The sequence below is a fragment of the Nannospalax galili genome, unplaced genomic scaffold, assembly GCF_000622305.1.
Source record: "Nannospalax galili isolate Female #2095 unplaced genomic scaffold, S.galili_v1.0 scaffold1994, whole genome shotgun sequence".
NCBI lineage: Eukaryota > Metazoa > Chordata > Mammalia > Rodentia > Spalacidae > Nannospalax > Nannospalax galili.
In genome coordinates this window covers 95,072-116,474 of record NW_008334127.1, presented here as the reverse complement: position 1 = coordinate 116,474, position 21,403 = coordinate 95,072, and positions in this window count along the sequence as shown.

Here is a 21,403-nt window from a genome sequence, read left to right as displayed (position 1 = left end):
GTGACCCCTGAGGAACAGGTCCTCAAATGACCTTAAGAGTAAAAATAAATTGGTTTATCTGGACCAACTGTATGGCCTTAAACACCTAAAAGGAAAGTATAACCAAAGATTAAAAGGGCCAATATAATTATTTAAGAGTCCATATGTCTAGCTAAAGACTACATAACAAACAACAATGCCAGATAGGCAATACCTTCTTCTTTATTGTTGCCTGTGGTGGCCCAAGGGACTCCCACATAGTAACCCAGCATAGAATTGGGAAAATAAATAGCAGACCCCAATCTTACCTAAAAGAATATTGACAACTGATTGCTGCTAGATGAGGAAGAGCTGACCTTCTTAAAACAAAGACCTCTAGATAGGCTGACTAGATTCACAAGACATACAAGTAGTGGGGAATGGCTGGGGGGTACCGACAACACAGTGGACAGTAGCAGGGAAGACAAGAGCATAAGGGCTCTAGTGAGGGGATGGAGGCTATGGGAGGGTGCCATCTGGGAAGTGGGTGTATAGTTGAATAAGATGGTTTGGGATGTTCTGTGTGATATACACACACAGAAAAAAATCAAAATTAAAAAAAGTATCATATTTGACGAGAAAGCATAAAAGTTTACTCCATGTTAATTAGTAGAGGTGATGAACATTACCATTGAAAGCTACCCTATGACTTTGTGACTTTGTAGACATACACAGGCGCCAAGGATCTGAGTGCAAACTTTTGTGACTAGTAATGATCAGATACATACAGATTAGAGATGCATGTGCCAACATCTCAGTGTTAGTAGCAAAAGCAATGAGTCTTTCTGTAGGAAACAGTATATTTTGGAATGAAATGGATCTTTTCTGAGGGTAGAAAACTCATTCAATTTTGTGTCTTGCAGGGCTTATGCTGAGTTCAATATTGCATAACTGTATTGATTCAACAGCGAACCTAGAAATTTTATTGCCACTTTTGGGGGAGCTGTGTCTTTGCTCTGGAAACCGTTATTGGGCATGTGAAAGCTGTACTGATATGCTTCTTCTAAAAAAATAATATTAAAAAAATGTAGGAAACAGCATATCTTGAAATGGAGATCTTCTTTAAAGGGCAAAAACTCATTCAATTTTATATTTTATAGGGTTTATACTGAGTTCAATATTGTGTAACTGTATTAATTCAACTGTGAACCTAAAAATTTACAGCCACTTTTTAAAGAAATGTATACTTGCTCTGAGTGTGTTACTGAATATGTTAAAGCTGTAATGAAATGCTTCTTCTAATCATGTGGGTATTAAATTTTAAAAAATTAAAAAAATTCTTCAGTGCAAAATAAAAAAGCTGCCAATGGAGAAAGAAGTCAATGCTGCTACTGAGCTGTAAATCTGATGAACCACAACAATGACCAGCCCAGCAAATTACCTGTATTGGTGCAGGAGTGGCACATTTACCTACGTAGTATTCAGCAGCTCTCTAGTCGTACTGAAGGCCTGCTCAATGGAGGGAATTTGTACTGTAAACATGGTACTGTAAACACTGTCAAGTGCACATGTCTGGAGAGGTATTGGACCATAGAGAAGAACTTATTTCTGTTACTTTCCTAGACCAGCATGCTTCCTTACTATATATAAAAATGTATCTTTATATTTGCAGACAAGTGTATATCTTACCACCCATCAAAGAAACTACTTTTTGCAACAGATGAAGACAATTACAAAATTTCACAACTGTTCATGAATATAGAATAATCGTCTGTGAGGTACCCAGTCCTAAGTGACACATCTACAATGAGATTTCTACACCTAAAGCTCAGGGAGTTTCATGGAAGAGATGGTGGGAAGAATGTAAGAGGCAGAGAGACAAGAAACCTGCTGCTAATTGATGCATTTTAGATATGACAGTGAAGATACATCATTGAAACCTCCACAGTATTGTCCTATAGGAAGATCTGCATAATGAAAATTCCAGTTGACAGGCTATAGTGAATGGGGGCAAATTCCTGGTATCCTACTACAAAATGAAGAGCCACAGGCATTCGCTGGATGCTGAGGGAGGGAGAATCAATTTTCTGCAAGGACTAGCTCCCTGAGAGTTTATCTAATCCCAAGTTGGCAGCCCTTAACTCAGCATTATGTGTATACACACACGCACACTTCCATATATAGTTATATAGTTTTACACACATAGTTATACTTATGTGTATTTATTGGAACAATAATGATAATAAAGAGAACAAGAAATTGAAAAGGAGTTGGGGGACATAGGAGGAGTTGAAGGGAGACTGGAAGGGATGGAAATTATACAAATACAGTACTTGTGTATGAAATTCTTTTTAAAAAAAGCATTGGTGGAGGTAAAACTGTCTGTGCTTTGCTGAGATGATAGATGTCTGGTTAGCTGGACCTCAGAATCACCTGTGGTCATCAAGAAGCCAGTATCACTAAGGAAAAATCTTCTGGGAAGTGCATCCTCAGGTCAGCACATAAAATCTATGGTTCAGAATTGGGGGCGTGGGAGGCAAAACTGCATCTCAATCTGTAAACTGAACTTGTTAATGTGTAAGAGTCTCCCACCTGGTACTGGTTTTGGTAGCATGAAAGCTGCACAATTTAAGGGGTTTGAAGTGGTCATAGAGAACATCTTAGATTTGGTAACATGAGAGGCCATTGGTGAAGGTACAGCTTCAGTTATAGTAAAGACTCCAGGATTGAAGAATTTTAAAACAGTTTTACTTGAGTAAAAGTATCACATATGCGTACACTACAGAAGAAATAAATGATAACTAAATGATTTCTCACACAATGATCTTTTTCAAATATATTTTTATTGAATTATTGTGTATTTCATGCACAACATCTTAGTGTTCTTTATACCCCCTTCCCCATCAGCAACCTCCCATAGCACCCCCACACTGGATTTCATACATTCTGTCATTTATGTTAAGACCTATCAGAGTCAAGTCAGTGTCCCCTGATGTCCCTCAGGACAAGTTCATCCACTGGGGTCTAGTCAGCCTATCCAGAGTCACTCTCTTAAAGAAGGTCAACTCTTCTTTAGTAATCAGCTGCTCAATAATTCTTCACCTAAGATTGGGGCCTGCTGCCCATTTCCACATTCTATGCCAGGGTTTGTCTGCTTGAGTTTGCATGGGTCTTGTGTCTGCTGTCTCCGTTTCTGGAAGTTCATATAAGTGGGGTCCCAGGAGCCTATAAGACTCTTTTTCCATATGGTCATGTACCTCCTCCTCTAGCTCTTACAATATTTCTGCCCCCTATTCTGCAATGGTCCCTGGCCCTAGGTTCATTGCCCTGTGTTGCATGAAGGGGCTTCATTGATGAGCGTTAGAGAAGCGTTAGTGTTGTCTCTACCCCTTGTTCCACTATGTCCCATTAATCTTAGGTATAGAGGTTCCATTGTAGATGTATCACTTAGGGTTTGGCATTTCTGACACTTAATTTCTGTGTGTGACCAATTATGGAATTCTATATTAGTCTCTGTTGCAAAAGTAGCTTATCTGGTGCATGGTGACTGGCATACTTGTCTGTAAATATAAGGATCCATATTCAGCACATAGTAAGAAATTACATTTGTCTAGAGATGTGACAGCCTATTGGCATTCTCTGAGATCTATAATCTCTCCAGCAATGTGTATTTGACCATATTTACAGTACCACACATGAGTTTCCTCCCACTGAGTGGGCTTTAACTCCAATTATGTTGCTTGACCAGTTGTTGAACTCTGTAATAGTTTCTATCTATTGCAAACAGAAACTTCTTTGATGAGTGGTGACAGATATAGTTGTCAGAGTACTCCAGAGGTCTCAGGCGAGATGATCTTGAAGGGCCTAGGACTGAGGTGGATGTGGGAACAGCATTGGGAGGGTCTAACTAGCTAGGCAAAGTGGGTGTGGGAGAATCTCTCTGGTCTAAGTGCAGGGATATAAAGATGCAGTGGGTAGGATCTGGCTTAGGTTAGTCTGAGGTCTCAGGTGGGAAGAGCAGAAGGGAAACTAGGCTCAGGAAAGAATGGGGACAGCCTAGGGAGAGGGAATGTAGTTGGTCAGGTGAAAGGCATCAAGTCACAGTGAGTGAGGTCTGTTGTGTGGGATTTTCTTGATTACTAATTGATATAGGAGGGCCCAACCCACTATGTGTAGTACATCCCTGGGCAGGTGGGCCAGAGCTCTATAAGAAAAGCAGATGAACAAGCCAGTGGGAAGCAAGCCGGTGAGCATGGTCTTCTGTTGTTCTGCTTCAGTTTTTGACTACAGGTTTGCCTTGAGTCCTGCCCTTACTTCCTTGCATGATGACTGTAACCTTTAAGGTGAAACAAACCATTTCTTCTCCCAAGTTGGGTTTTGATCAAGGTATTTTATCACAGAAACAGAAAGCAAGCTAAGACATTATCCAAAGTTAAATAGAAGGAGTTGGGAGAGAGTACTTGGGAACTCTTAACACAGTTTGTTATTAGTTTAAAGTTTTTCCAAAAATAGTTCCTGCTGCTATTCAACAGGAGAAAAAGTTACCTGACAAGCAAAATACAGTGAAATGATGAACATAAAGAGGCTTGTTGTTTCACTTCCTGCTTCTCCCTAGGTTGATAGCCTTCTTTCTGAATCTAACTCAAATTAAGTTTCTTTAATGTGAAATTAACTCTTCACTCTTACACAATGTTCAATTTTTAACACAATATTTTTATTTATTCTTTAAGAATTTTATATGGCATATTTTGATTACAGTCAGACCCCTCTTTCATCTCCTTTCAGATATACTCCCATTTCCTTACCACTCTCACTTCATGTCCTTTATATTTTCAAGGCTTGTTGAATATAGTTTGTGTTCCCCAAGTGCTCTTGGGTATAGCTTCATTCCCAGGAGCCTGGTCAACATATCTGGTGCACAATGACTAGTTTTATTTCTTCTCCATCCTTTTTCAGTCACTGTAGTCAGGAATCTTTCCCCTCATCTCTTTTGATCACTAAGAACTTTGGCCATATCAAATTTTGGAATCTAATGGAGACCTGGCAGACTCATCCTACTGTAGAATTTTTACTCTGTTGACAGCTGTTGTTCTGAGAGTCTTTTCTTTCCTTGTCTTCTATAACACATTGGACAATACTCTCTCATTTGGCTTCTATTTTCTGAATACTTCTAAATCTCCTTCACATTTTTACTTTATTCCCCAAACATTCAAGACTACAGTGACCTTAAATATTCACTCTGTAGCATATGCATTGATTCCTGTGACCTCTGTTTATCAACTACATCCTTATGACTTTGAAATATCTTCCCCTGGTTTGGCCCTCTTGTAACAACCTTCTAGACACCTTTATTTGGAAATTTCACATGTATGTTAAGCTCATCTTATTCCAATCTATATTCATAATTTTATCTTTTCTTCTGTTATAGTAGCCTTAATCGAGCTCTATGTAGGCCTTTTAGCATGAGACATTTCTCTAGCTTGGGTAGAGACCTAACATTCCAAGGTACCCAAAGCATGAAGAGTTAATCCAGTTGGACAAATCACTGTCCAAGAAACCACGCCTCAGGAAATTGGATCCATCGTAAGCCATGTTAAAGAGGTAGGAAGTAAAATTATCCCTTTATTATATAATGAGTGTTCCCTTCCCCAAATCTCCACACTACAGTCTCAACACACAACCTGAATGAGGGTGTCATAATTATCTGGGATAAGGTAAAAGCTATGTCCTTGAAAATAATAGTGCTGATTTTAAACTAATTTAGAATTTCTCTCAATAAGACTCTTTTTTCCCCATTTAGTGGTAAAAGAATTGCTTGAAATTTTGCTATAGGTCCAGTTGATAGTTGAAATACAATGGGATATCATAAGTAAAGGAACTATACTTAGAGTATTTAGAGTTGGATGCAGAATGCATGACTGGCAGGTTCTCTGGTGCTCTAATTACTCCTAAGGCTTCTGTTTGCTATTAGCCTTACGATTCCCATTTTAAAATCTCATCATTCAGTCTCTAGAGAATAATAAGACCTGGAGGGAGAGAGGCATAAGAGAGGGGGTAAGGAGGAAGAGATGGAGGGAGGGGAGAGAGGAGAGGGGAGAGGGGAGAGGGAGATGGAGAGAGAGGAGAGAGAGAGGGGACAGAGAGAGGAGAGAGAGAGAGGAAGAGAACAACAAAGTAAGCATTGGGGAAATCTTTACAGATATACCTTGGATGATAGCAGGAAAGAATATTCTCTATTTCCTCTCATAGATGCCTCCATATCACACAGTATCCTATGCCTGATCTCTGCCAGAATAGGTCCAGCCTAGAGCATTCAGGACCAAGGCAAGGCTCTTATTTTAAATAGTTCTTCAATTTTATTTTGCTTTGCTTCTTTAGATGGCTTATCACGTAGCCAAAATGAGTATGGATTCTGTTCCTACTGCTTCAGCCTTCTGAGTGACTGGATTATAGGTGTGAACCACTATTGCAACTGGTCCCAAAGAAGGCCTTGTAAGGAACAGCATGTCATAAGGATTAATATGGTCACCCAGCCTGGAAGATATCTAGCATTGAAAGGAAAGCAATCAGGTAGAGTCTGGGGGAGCTAGCTCCTGTGCCTGTGAAACAAGGGGATCTATAGCATTTTGCTGATGTCAGGAGAGATGGTGAAATTGACCTCCATCAACACTTACCCCTGTTTAATGCAGTGCTTACATGTCACCAGATCAAAAAATTGGGGCTAAAACTCATTAATGGACTGGGTGTTGATAGAATGAGTCCTTTGATTAAAAACTGATGAATTTCAGTAGCCAAAACTTCAGAGTGCTTCCCCTGCCCTAAAGCTCTGCCCCCTTTGGGGGGTAGTCTTAGAGGCATAAGAGTCTCTAAATATGAAGAAGTGTTTTGGGCTTCAGCAGGTGGAGCTCCCTCTATAGCCGAGTATATCCTAATGGTGGGGCAAAACCACCCATTCTTGGTGGGGGCATCCTAGAAGACATGATTCCTCATGTTGAGTTCAGTATTCATTGTTCTCCCACCAATGTAGGCAGAATGTTGGCCCTTGTTGATTTTGGAGCTGACTGTATTTTAGTCCATGAGATATTTGCTGATTACTTTGGTTGACCATGTACATAGATGGTTATGGTGAACACACAATAAAAGCCAATCCAGTGACTGTGACCTTGGTTGGGTATTGGCCATTTGTCTCCTCAGCTGTATACAGGGCCTGCTTCTGACATCACCAGCCTACCTGTATGAATTTGTGTGTAGATCCATGTACCCATTTGTATGCAACCTGCATGTCACTCTGCATGTATGCCAGCATGTGACTGCATGCCACCTGGTGACTGACTATGTAGTGGTGGTGACTGATTTGTGTAAGTGAATGAAATATGTCTTATCTCTCCATGAGTCTTCTCAGTGTCTTCAACCTCCAGGCCTCTCATGACTTTCCTTCCTGACACTGAAACTTGGACCTCACAAGCACTTGCAAGACCTAGACTATTTTCATGGTCTTGCACTTCCCACCCATATTTTAGAGGCCACATGGAAGATAGCTTTTCTTGCTCTGCATATCTGTTTTACCCTTATCTTGTTTTACATTCATCAGTTCTTTCTTTTCCAGTTATCACATACTAGTCATTTGCCTATCTGGCACACGACTCATTCTTCTTTAAGCATCTCTCAAAAGTCCTGTGGATATGGTTTGCCGGTCACTTGTGAGTTTTGCATTCCCTTGGTCCCTGAAAGCATAATCTTTTCTTCTTGTTGGTGTTTTAAAGAGAACATTACATAACATCCTCCCACAAAGTTCTGTTCTCTTATTATCCACAACCTCGTTACTAATATCTTTCTGGATTCAGTAATCATTGTCAGGACCTTGAAGGATGTAGCCAGTCAGTTTCTCCAGAGTCAGAGGCTGAAACAGTACCTTAAATATTTATCAGGGAATCAACATCTATGAAAGAATAGATAAAAGTAGAATTTTGTAGAGCAAAAAATGATTGTGATGTAGGATTCACCCAACTTCTTCAACCAGGTAGAAGCTGAGTGAGGACCATCAAAGCATCACATATCAGACAAACATGAGTAGGTCTTTCTTAATTGCTGGGTTCAGGCTACCCAAGGAAGGCATGGCTTCTAGTAAAGAAGCTGTCTGAAATTGAAGCAGATTTAAGTGATCTGACAACAGAAGAGTGGATGCTTCCTTTCCTTCCCACAGCTGAGGAGCAAGTCCTTCACTGAAGGACGATCTGAACCACACAAACCTCAACTGGTAATCAGGCTTAATAACTCTCAAATCCTGCCCCCAGTGATGTGCTTTCTCCAACACATCCACACTTCCCAAGACTCCCTCAAACAGTGCCACCAACTGGAGACAAAATGCCCAACTACTTAAAAGCTTATGGGGAGAATTGTCATCTAAAAAACCACAATCACTGTTTAGTTACTTTTCTGTTGCTGTAATAAAACATTTTAACCAAGGAAACTTAGAGGAAGAGGAGCTTATTTGAGATTACAGATCCAAAGGGCCAAGAGTCCATCGTGTCAGGAAGACATGATGGCAGAGGTTGCCAGAGCAGAAAGAGGAGCACTCACATATTAAGTAGGCACAGATAGCAGAGAGTGACTGGCAATCCTTCAAGGCTTAAGAACTGTCTGAACTCTCTCCCAGTGACCTGCTTCCTCCAGCAAGGTCATGCCTTCTATGACCTCCCAAAACAGTCCCATTAACTGGGGACAAAGTATCCAAACACTTGGAACCTAAGGGGGAATATTCTCATTAAGCTACCACGTTCCAATTCCTGACCCCATAAGCTCATGATGACATAAAATTCAAAATGCATTTAGTTCAACCTTGTAAGTCCCCATAGTCTTTACCAATTTCAATACTATACCAAAATCCAGAGTGCAAAGTCTCTTCTGAGACTCAAGGAAATCTCTTAATTGAAACCTGCTATGAAATCAGAAGGCAAATTACACACTTTCAACATACAATGTAACTGAATAAACATTCCCACTCTAGAAGGGAGGAATTGGGGCATACTAAGGAAATACTGAATCAAAACAAGTTTGAAAACCAGAAAGGCAAACTCCAAATCCAGTAGCTTCGTGTCTGACTTCTACGAATTTATTTCCAAAGGACTTAGCTGGCTTAGCCTCTCCGGGTTTGCTACATGTGCCATACATCCCTTTCTTGGGCTGGTACCACTCCCTGTATGCAGATGTCCTTGGCAGGGGTTTCACAGCTCTAGCATCTCCAGTGTCTTCTTGGGGTCTCCACTGCCAGCCAGACTTCACCTCCACAGCTTCACACGATGACTTGTCATGGACTTCTTTACATATGGATGCCCCTACTGCGAGATACCTGGCCTCAGCAGCTCTCTGAAATTGTAGAGTAAGAACCAATGACTCCACACTTGAATTTCATACCTTTAAAGATAGTGCTATATGAACAACACTACCAAATTTGACTGACAGTCTGCCATGGACTCTGGCTACTACATCCACATTACCAGCATTTTTGTATGCTGTGAATTTCTAGGAATAGCAAACTTCTCCAGCAAATTCCTTTCACAAGCTGGAGGATTAGCTGGGTGTGGCCTTGCCCTGAAGGTACTCTTTCCATTGTTTGAGTGCAAATCCCTAGACCTCTCCTTGATTACTCTAGTTGCCTTATCAAAGGGAGTCTTTCCTCCAGTATATGCCTTGAGTCCAACATTAATATTCTTAGTACTTTTTTTCAATCCAAACTGTACATTCTGCATTTCTTTCTATCCCATTTTCTCTTTTTCACTAAACATTTGCATAATATCTGCCATTAATGATCATGTCACTGTTTCTACTTTAGTCTATTTTGAAATTTCTTCCACCAATGAAGTTAGTTCATCGCTTTTCAACTTAGTCTAAGACAATCTCTTAGGTTGTGGGCAGCGAATAGCCAGACTCTTTGCCAAAATATTCTAACTGCTGCTTAAGTCCTTATTTCCCTTAGGAACTACTTTTCTCTCAGCGCTACTTTCTTCCAGGTTCCTACTGGAACACATCGTTAAGCTCTGTTTACAACATTCCACTGCTTTTCTAGTCCAAACTTCCAAAGTCTTCCTCCAAACTCCACATGGTCAAGTCTGTCATCCAATACCCCACTCCTGGTACCAACTGATATACTAGTTATGTGGTGGTAATAAAAGAACATAAAATGGTTCTTAAAGCTTTATCAATGTGATGGTAATGAAACACTCTTAGGATGGTTGCTAAAAACTTTGACTCTTGCTAAGAACTCTGAACTGTGAAATCTCACAGATAAGAAATAAGAATGAGGAAGGTCACTGACTTTCTTGCAGAAGACTTAAGTTCAAATCCCAGTACCTACATCACAGCTAATAACTGTAACTCCAGTTCCAGGAGATTTGCTGTCTTATTCTGTCTCCTATGGGCTTTGCACAACACAGGTACACTTACATATATGCAGGCAATACATGCAAACAAACAAAATAAAAATAATAAATTAAAAAAAGAGTGAGGAAGGCAAATAGGAATTTCCCCCATCACCTGTGGTTGCCTACAACTGAAGTCTTTGCTCACCAAACAACTACAACCTTATAAACTTTGAGACCATGTGTTATGTGTAACCATTTACTTAATTGTTACATATCTGCTATTTGCCTTTTGTTTGCATTCTTCATATATGAACTGATTCTAAATTTCCCGCAAAATTTGAGTTGGGGGCTGGTGTCTTTACTGAGTAATCCCTGTGTCAACCTGCCTGTGTGAATAAACTTACTCTCCTTCACCTGACTTGACTGCTGGTCTCTTGACTCTTTGACATTTTTATAAGATTTCTGGAGGCCCCCAAGAGATCAAGCCACCATACCCTATTGTTGATAGGGCTTGCTGTTCTTGGGTCCCACAGTTCACCTGAGTCCCCTAGAGTTGAGAAGTTCTCTAAAGAGTTTCAAGGGTCTCCTTCCAGGAGGCCAAAGAGGATTTTGGAAAATGGGACCAGAGCTGAGGTTACATACAAATCTCTAAATGATTCTGAGGTGACAGCAACCTCCAAACTAGCCAGGAAATGGGGCCACAATTGAACCTTGATGATATTAGCCCAAGGTGATATTGGCCCTGTTTAGGTAGAACAGGAATTTAATGGGAATACCTAGGGAACAACTGTCTTAAACCCTGAATGATGGTGCTTGAATATCAGAGTGAAAGTAACAGTTTCACAGATATGAGCCATTAGGGAATCTGCTCAGTCCCCATCCTGTTGTTCTGCTGAGGTCATTTCACATAAACAGGCACTCATCTCCCATAATAAAAGGTTACCAAGCATGGGGTTTATATGTGTGGCCCTAAGGTAAGACCTCTGAAGTCATCAAGAGGTGACGGTTCAGAGGAGCATCTAATTGAAGGAGAGACTAATGCTCTCCACCCCCTCTTGTGCACACACTACATACATCCTAGGCACATGGAAAATTTCAAATGGGTTCTTCCCAATCACAGTTTCAGACTCAGACTGTTTCTAGACGATGCTGGACAACTTTAAACTAGGCTATGGAGGAGATTATGGCATTCCATTCTTGAAGTGGCTTGAGTGGAGCCCATGGGGCTACCAACTTAACTTGATTGAGTGAAGTCATCCAAGGGGAAGAGGAGACTCCCAGTCAGTTTTGTCAGAGATTTTGTGATGCCTATCATCACTTTACCACCTTCAACCCAGAGGCCCCAGAAAATCATTCAGTAGTCAACACAGCCTTTGTCCAGCAGTCAGATTATGACATGCACTAGAAGCTTCAGTGACTGGAAGATTTTGCCAAGATGAACATAAGCCAGCTTCTTAGCATTGCCTCTGAGGTGGCAGCCAATGGGGAAGTAGCTGCTAAAAGGGAAAAAGAAGAATGTCAAGATAAAAATGTCAGAATCATGGAGGTGACCCTCCTGGAAGCAGGAAAAATAAGGAGGCCCTGGTCTAACCATGAGCAAGGAATGCTCTAAGTAGGAAAGTAAAGGGGCCTGAAAGAAGACACCAATGGCAAAAGCCATTCAGACTTGCAGTGGTTGCTGTTTCCAAACAAATGCAGCAGTCTTTTGACACTGAGAGCCATATCTGGGACTCTGAATCAGGATGAAGATGACCAGGTTCATTTAAAATCAGATTCTGGGAGGCAGTGATAAGAACTGATTTAGGGAGCCAAATCATGAACTTTATACTGGACACTGGAACACTCACATCCACCATCATTTCCCCTACTGTCAGGCTCCTAAAAGACTCTGTCAATATAGGAGCTATAGGGACCACTAAGAAATAGCAGTTTTTTGAGCCATGAAACTTGATGGTGGGAGGCTACTGGGTCTGACATCAATTCCTATATCAATTCCTGAGGCCCCAGGGCCTCTACTAAGAAGAGATTTGCTATCCAAGCTCTGTACCTCTGTGACCTCTTGCCTTTGTTGACTCTGGAAGTCCACACAGAAGAGGAATAGAGGCTTTACCAAGAGGCATGAGGGGATAAAAGCACAAAGCCTCCCAGACATTAACTGGTACCTGGAGTTTTTTCCTCAAGTCTGGGACACTCAAGGAGGAATTAACCTTATGAAAGGGCACACTCTGGTAATGGTGGCATTAAGACCAGGTGCCACTCTGGTAAGTCAGAGAGTATGCCTGAACTCCTTGGAAGCCCACCGTGTGATAGCTCCCCATAGCAAAAGACTCAAGGATGAAGGGGTCCTATGAGAAATCCAATCTCCATGGGACACTCCCTTGCTCCCCATAAAGAAGTCAGGGACCAATGATAACCAGCCTGTCCAAGACTTCCACAGAATTATCGTTGCTTCCAAGACTACATCCCATGGTCCCCAATCTGTACAACTTGCTGAGTCTGAAACCCAGAATAACAGCTGTTTTCACATGTGTAGACCTAAAGGATGCTTTCTTATGCTTAAGGTTATCAGAAGCCAGCCAGCCACTGTTTGCTTTCAAATGGAGGACTCAGAGACTGGTTCAAAGGGACAATTGACACGGACTTGCTTGCCCCAAGTGTTCAAGAAATCCCCTACCATTTTGGGGAAGCACTAGCCAAGGACTTGGAAAACTGCTGACTTTGGGACAAAACATCACATTCAGAGTATTTCATCAAGTCACCTCTTTGTTAAATGGAACAGTCAGCCACTGAATGACAAGAGAGTGAGGCTCCGTACCAAGTCATACTGGGGAGAATCCCTGGGTTCAAATAGAGGCTACTGGATGACCCTTAAACCAGGTCACATACTTATCAGAAGAAGAGGGAGAACCACTCCATAGCTGCTAGTAGATTATGGACGAAGTGTTCTCCCATTCATATTTAGCAGATGATCAGCTCCCTAACTGAGAATTGGAGCTCTTTAATGATGGGAGCCTATGTTTGCAATAGGGAGAATATCATTCTGGGTATGCAGCAACTACCACAGACAAAATCATGGAGGAAGAAAAAAAAAACAGTGACCAAATACTTCAACTCCTAGAAGCAGTCTGGGACCCCAAAGCCATTGCTGTAGTGCACTGCCAAGCTCACATAAAAGACTAGTACTGAATAAGCCAGGGAAATCACAAAGCAGACCAGGTAGCCAAAGATCCATCCTCTGTGAAAATATGGACTTCAGGCCCCCTCTCATAAGCTCCTGGATGGTAGGTTGGCACTTCCAGTGCTCTCTGGTTGACCCAGATATCATCTAGAGGAGAGAAAAGTGGCCATAAACCAAGGTGCAGCTGAAGACCAGAGGGACTGACTGATCACCTCTGATCAAGGTCCCAGTACAAGAAGCAGACTCAAGATGGGAAGGGCCATATCAAATCATACTGATCACCCCTTCAGCTCTCAAGGTTGCAAACATCAAGCTTTGTATACATCACACCCACATCAAGGTGGCCATGGATCTGAGACAGGGGTGAACTGTGAGAGTCACCCCAGATCAACCTCTGAAGTTGACAATATCTGGCAACCTGGCAATGGAAGCAAGGACCTGTTTTTCATCCTATTTCCTGATATCCTGACTGATCCTGTGGAGGACCAGTCAGACTAGCTCCCACCTGGCCTCTATGACCCTGACAACTGAGCTGGCTTAGAAGGTGATTCTGTCCCAAGGTGGCCATGAGGCGTGGGTACCTATTAATATAACTAATTAACCCCCCCCAACTGAGGGGCATGCCTTATCTCCTTTAGATGGTGGTTCCCCCCAGTTGGGGTCCGCGGATTTTCCTGATGACTTCATTGTGCTGTGACTGCCCAGGCTGGGAGAATAGACTGTACTGGCTTTGCTTGATCGCCCAAAAGATTGCTGCATGGGTATGTACCCAGAGGATAGGAAAATGGATGGTATTTCCATCCATTGAAAGACCAATCTATTGTTCTTTACTAAAACACTGGAAATGTGTGGACTTTGCCACCAAGGGAACTTGGCAGTGAACTTCCACATTGGGGCAGGGATTAAAGCTGAGATAGGTCATGAGGTAGGAAACTAAGGGGGCATAATATGTGAATTAACTATAGTAAAGCCCCGCCCCCATGGGGATGACAAAGCTTTGGGATGGGCTGGCATATTGTAGGAATGAGAAACCTCCTACAAAGCAATGGCTTGTAATCACAGCAACCAATGTGGCAGTATCAGTCAGCAAAATAATACTTTAGACCCTTGTACCCCCAAACCATAAGTCCTCTTTCTTAGTAGCATCGAAGTTTGACTCCAATGGCCATAGAGGCTTTCAGGCCATTGGAAACTTGTTCATATGAACTTACAGCAATGCTGAAAGCATGTACAAGATCCATGCAGACTAAATCAGAAAAAAAAAACTAGCATAGAATGGGGAAAATGGGCAGAAGTCCCCAACTCTAGCCAAGCAACTATTGATATATGATTACTGTGGGATGAGGTGAGTAGATCTTCTTTAATGGACTCATCCTAGATTGACTGACTAGACTCCAGTGGATCAACTTGCACCAAGGAACACCTGGATCGAAATGCATAACCAGAAAAGCAGTCCTGAAACTAAATGAAAAAGATAGTCCAGCAAAACAGACCTTCTGGGGCACTTTAAAAGTAGTCTTAAGAGGGAAGTTTAGAGCTCTAAAAGCCTCCATTAAAAAGTCAGAAAGAGCACAAATAGATGACTTAATGATACAGTTTAAGAATCTGGAAAAGCAAGAATAGAACAAACCCAAACACAATGGACAAGAAGAAATAATAAAAATCAGAGCAGAAGTCAAGGAAAAGAAAACAATATAAAGAATCAATGAATCTGGAGGGAATTCTTTGGAAAGATAAACATGATAGACAGAACCCTAGCCCAGCTAACAAAAGAAAGAAAGAGCAAATTCAAAATCACAAAATCAGTGATGAAAGAGGAAGCAACACAAAAGACAGCAAAAACAATACAGAACATTATAAGGGAATACTTTTTAAAAATCTATACTCTACTAAATTAGAAAATATAGAAAAAATTGACAAATTTATAAATTCAATGAAACCAAAAACAATAAGCCAGGAAGAGATCAATAACTAAAAGAGACCCATAAGAAATAAGGAAATCAAAATATCAGTACAAGCCCTCCCAAAATAAAAAAAAAAGACCCAGATGGATTCACAACAGAATTTTATCAGATCTTTAAAGAAGATCTATAACCAATACTACATAAAAAATTAAAAAAAAGATAGAAACAGAGGGAGAACTTCCAACCTGCTTCTATGAAGCCCGTATTACTTTAATCCCAAAATCATGTAAAGACACAACAAAAAAGAAAACAATAGGCCTATACCCATAACAAACATAGATGTAAAAATTCTCAATTAGATACACACATATCACATACAGAAACACATCAAAAAATCATTCACCATGATCAAGGAGGCTTTATTCCAGAGATGTAGGGATGGTTAAATATATGTAAGTCAATAGACATAACAAATCATGTAAATTGATGTATCGACCCAAATCACATGATCATTTCCATAGATGTAAAAAAAATCCTTTGACAAAATCCAACATGAATTCGTGTTAAAATTCCTAGACGTTATTGCACAAGATGAACCATATCTCAACATAATTAAGGCTATATATATAATAAAACCACTTCCAACATCATTCTACATGGAGAAAAACTGGAAGCATTCCTATTAAAATCAGGAACCAGACAAGGCTGTCCACTATCTCCACTCTTTTTCAAGAAAATGCTTAAAACTCTAGTGAGAGAATAAGACAAAAGAAGGAAATTAAAGAAGTACTAATTGGAAAAGAAGTGGTCAAATAATCCCTATTTGCAGATGATATTATATTATACATGAGATGCCAAAAATTTCACAAAAACACTTTAAGGAATGACCAAAAGTTTCAGCTAAGTGGCAAGATACAAAATCAATTTACAAAAATCAGTAGCCTTTCTGCATACCAATAACAATCATATGTAAAAAATCTAAGAATAAACTTAGCCAGAAATATTAAAGACCTCTACAATGAAAAACCAAATCTTTGAAGAAAGAGATTGAGGAAGACACAAAGAGACAGAAAGATCTCGCATGCTTGAGAGTTGGTAGAACTTACACAGTGAAAATGACAGTCCTACCAAATGCAGTTTATAGATTCAGTGAAATCCTGGTAAAAATCTCCATGATATTCTTCCTTCCCAGAAATAGAAAAAAATCATCCTAAAGTTCACATGGGATCATGAAGACCCTCGATTGCCAAAGCAATGTGAGCAATCTGAGAAAAGAGAGTGAATGTGAGAGGGATTATCACTCTGTATTTCAAGGTATATTACATGGCAGTGCTAATATAAAGACATGGTATGTGCACACAAACCAGGCATGCAAATCATTGGAACAAAAGAGAAGACGCAAACAAGAGAGTACTTAATTAATTACAGCCACCTCATGCTTGAAAAAGATTCCTGAAGTTCTCATTGGGGGAGGTAAGACAGCATCCTCAACAATTGGTGCTGCGGTTTCCACAAATAGAGTTATGAAGTAGACCCATATCTATAATACTGCACAAACTTCAGCTCCAAATGAATCAAAGACCTCAACATGAAGCCCAAAATGCTGAAACTGCTAAAACAAAATAGGCAGTGCCCTACAAGTCATAGTTGCAGAAAGGACTTTTTGAATATGACTCAACTGACTCAGGACTTAAGGCCAATAATCTATAAATGGGGCCTCATAAACTTAAAAAATGTACCACTAAGAAACAATGAACTGAGTGAAGAGGAAGCCTACAAAGTGGAAGAGAATCTTTACCAGATTTTCATCCAACAGATAATTACTATCCAGACTATGCAATGAACTTAAAAAGAAAATAGACAAATAAACTGAACAGGGCTACATATTGCAACACAGAGTTCTTAAAATAAGTGAAAATGGCTAAGAAATATCTGTAAATGTTTTTTAACATCCCCAGCAATTAGAGGCATATAAATTAAGTTACTTTGGGATTGCATCTTGCTCCAGTCAAAATGTGAGTGATCAAGAAAACAAATGACATAAAATGCTACAAAGTATGCAAGGAAAGGGGAATCCTCATTCCCTTGTGGTCGGACCGTAAACTGGTACAGCCACTGTAGAAATATTTTTTGAGAATTCAGAAAAGCTAAATGTATTTCTTCCATATAGCACAGGTGTATCCCTCCTTGGCATATACACAAAGGACTTGATATCATACTGCAGAGATACTTATCTTGTTCATCGTTCCCCACTTTCCAATAGTTAGGGAATGGAAACAAATGTATGTATCATGTAACTAATGAATGTATAATGAAAATATTATATAATTCTATGCAAACATAAAGCAAAATGTAATAATCAAATCTGCAGGTAAATGGATGGAATTGGAAAATATTATATTGGGTGAAGTAACCAAGTACCAGAAAGAAAAATTCTGCATATTCTCTCCTTTGCAGATCCTTGGACCTAACCACAGACAACAGGAAAGCAGAAGTTTGCCATGGAAAGAAGTTGGAATGAGAAGTTATAGAAAGGTGGAAAATATGACACAAGTGGTATAAAGAGGAAAATGGGGGGAGGAGGGTTAACAGAGGAGAAGGCAGGGAGGGAATACAGCAGGGGAGACAAGGAGGAGAGATAAATAATATTAAGACTGTTTTAAAAGCTGTAGGGAAACATTTTATAATCTTTCTCTTTTAAATATTTTATTTATTATTTTCATTTTATGTGTATGAGTGTTTTTGCCTGCATATATGTAAGTGCACCTGTGTTGTGAATAGCCTGTCGAAGCCAGAAGAGGGTGATGGAGCCCCTGATATTGGAGTTACAGACAGTTAGCCACCATGTGAGTTCTGGAAATCAAACCTGGGTCCTCTGGAAGAGCAGCCAGTGCTCTTAACTGCTGAGCCATCTCTCCAGCCCAAGTTTCTTTAAAATACATTCATAATGTAGATGTGTGTATGTGTGTATGCAAACACACACACACACACACACACACAGCAAACTTCCCTAAGTTACTCCGTTTTGTTCAGAGCCATTTCAGCAGCAACTTTGCTCCACACCAAAAGGAAAAGGGGGAGGGGGTAACCTTGGGTCTTAGAAAATTGCCCTCGCCATGAATAATGGAATGTGCTAATTCCAGACATTATACATCTGACTAACCAGCTTGTTTTTACTTCTGTAATCCGCTTGCTATCTTGGGTCACCTTGACACAGGGCATAAGACCACCCTTGTTATCCTGTTATTGTATGACCACCTAGAAGTCATTTACCTTGACTGTCTTATTATACTTATTATGGCTAAAATAGTTGGCTAGTTTTAAGGTCACAAAGTTGGATGCCAAGTTATATGACTGTATCACTTGTCTGTATAATGATTAGTTGTTGATTAATAGAGTCAAAATTCTGCTATGTTGTCCAAAACTGATTGGTTCACAAGTGTCTTGTTTTAATAATAATTCTGTAATCCTATAAAAACTCTGACCTGACAATCATCAGGGCTGCTTCTACTCTTGAGGTAGACAGCCCGGCCGGTTGAAAATTAAAATTTACCTTGCTGCTTTTCTTAAAGTGGTGTTGGTGATTTTTTTAATGAACTCTGTCCTATAACACAAGCAGTGTTCCTCCATGGCCTGTGCTCCAGCTCCTGCCTCCAGGTTCCTGCCCTGAGTTCCTACATTGGGCTCCCAGATGAACTGTGACCTGGGATATATAAGACAAATAAACCCTTTCCTCCACAAGTTGGTATTGGTCAGGGTGTTTTGTCACAGCAATGGAGAAAAAAACTCAAACACTAGTCATATGATATAAAGAGAGTCACTTCATATTCATTAAAGGACAAATCACCTAAATTTTCACAATGCTCAACATACCTGTGCAAAACACAGTTGCACCAGTTTCATTTTAGGAATGCTATTTGATCTAAATCCACAGATGAACCTTAAGACAATGAGAGTGGGTGATTCCAATACCTTACTCAGAAAAAGTTGAACAAAGTAACACCGGAGTAAATTAACAACATAAATTGAGGGGAACTAACATACGACAGAACACACTGCCCAAACACCAAAGAATACACATTTTTTTTTCTCAGCAGGCTGTGAAGTTTCTTTAAAATTGATCAGATATTAGAGCAAAAGCAAGTCTCAACAAATTTAAGAAAATTGAAATAATATCCTGTATCTACCAGACAATAATGGAATAAAACTACATAAAAGCAAAAATTAAAAAAAAAATACAAAAAGTACAAAAAATCATGGAGTCTAAAATACACCACTGAATGATAACTGGGTAAAGGAAGAATTCAAGAAGGAAATTTACATTTCCTAGAATTTAATGAAATGAAAACATGACATACCATTATCTTTGGATGCAATGAAGGCATCCCTAAGAGGGAATGCACTCAGACTACATCAAACTACTAGACACCCTAGGCTCGCAAAGTAATTTGGGGAATGGACTCCCTCTTTGGAAGCGACTGACTAGCAGCTCCATAGACTCTCAAACAATGTTTGTCATTGCCCCTTTTCTTGGATATGCACCAGAACTTCAGAGTAAGACACTGTTTCTGAGCACACTACACACACAAGTAAGTCATAGAACAAACAAGGAGAAATCAAGCTGGTGCTGCCCTCAAAACATCACTTCTAATAGCTGACTTTCATACTGCAAGAAGGTGCTTCACAAGATACCTAAATAGGAAATTTCTCATCAATCTTTCCTAGGTGTGAATCTCACAAACTATATCAACAACTGCCTGGCAAGGTGTGCTCAACTGGTTCAACAGTGGCATAAACGTTATGGGAGTAGCCAAACACTTTTGAATTGGATTTAAGGTCTACTTCATAGGATGGAGCTCATAGTTGACATTGATATCAGCTGAGGAATCGGAAGCTAGACAGCTTAAAGGCCGTGAGAGAGACCCTAGTGCTATTACTTTGAAAAATATATATAGTATTAAACTGATTCCTAGTAACTTACTGCTATACCCATAGATTATTGCATTTCTCAACTCTCACCAGAAAAGCTTCCTTTTATAGAAGATGATCTTTAATGCAAAGAATCACCATGGGCCAACATGCAGAATATAGAAGACTGCAGATTGATTTTACCCGAATATGTCAAACATCTGTCTCCAAATGTTCAGGGGTCCTGGCAGAAGAAGTGATGGGAAGATTGTAAGAGACAGAGGTTGTGAATGACCACAAGGAAACAGTTTACCACACAGTTGTCTAGTTATTCATATGCACTCACAGTCACAGAAATGGTGACAGCATGCACAAGTTCCACATAAACTCAAGCCAGACAAAATTCCAGTGTTGACCGTGAGAAGTCAGTAAGAAATCCCAACCCTACCTGAGAAACTATTGGCAACTGATGGTTGCTGGAATGGGGAGAGTCAACCTCATTTAAGGGTGAGGATTTTGATAGGCTGACCAGGTGCCAGTAGATGAGCCTACACAAAAGGGCAATTGGAGACACAGACCTGACTCTAGGCCTTTATGTATGTGTATACATTAGAGCACAGGAAAATGTGTGAGGAGTAGAAAATGGGGGTTCAGATAGGGGAAGGGATCTAAATATGATCATAATATTTGAAATTCACAAAAATTCAATGAAAAGGAAAAAATTGAGAGATTCAATTAATAATTTAATGAAATAAAATGAAAAGTTGGTTCTTTTAAAGACTGAGGAGATTGGCAAGACTTTAGCTCAGCACAAGAGAGAGAAGACTCAAATTAATAAAATTAGAATTTGCAGGGCGTGGTGGCACACACCTTTAATCCTGGTCCTTGGGAGGCAGAGGCAGGCAGATATTTCTAAGTTTGAGGATAGCCTGGTCTACATAGAGAATTCCAGGTCAGTAGGGGCTAGAGGGAGGCCCTGTCTGAAAAAGACAAAAAAAGATAATAAATTGTGCTGGATAGCTTTAGTGTCAACTTGACACACCTGGGTTGAGGGAACCTCAATTGGGGAATTTCCTCTATTGGACTACCCTGTG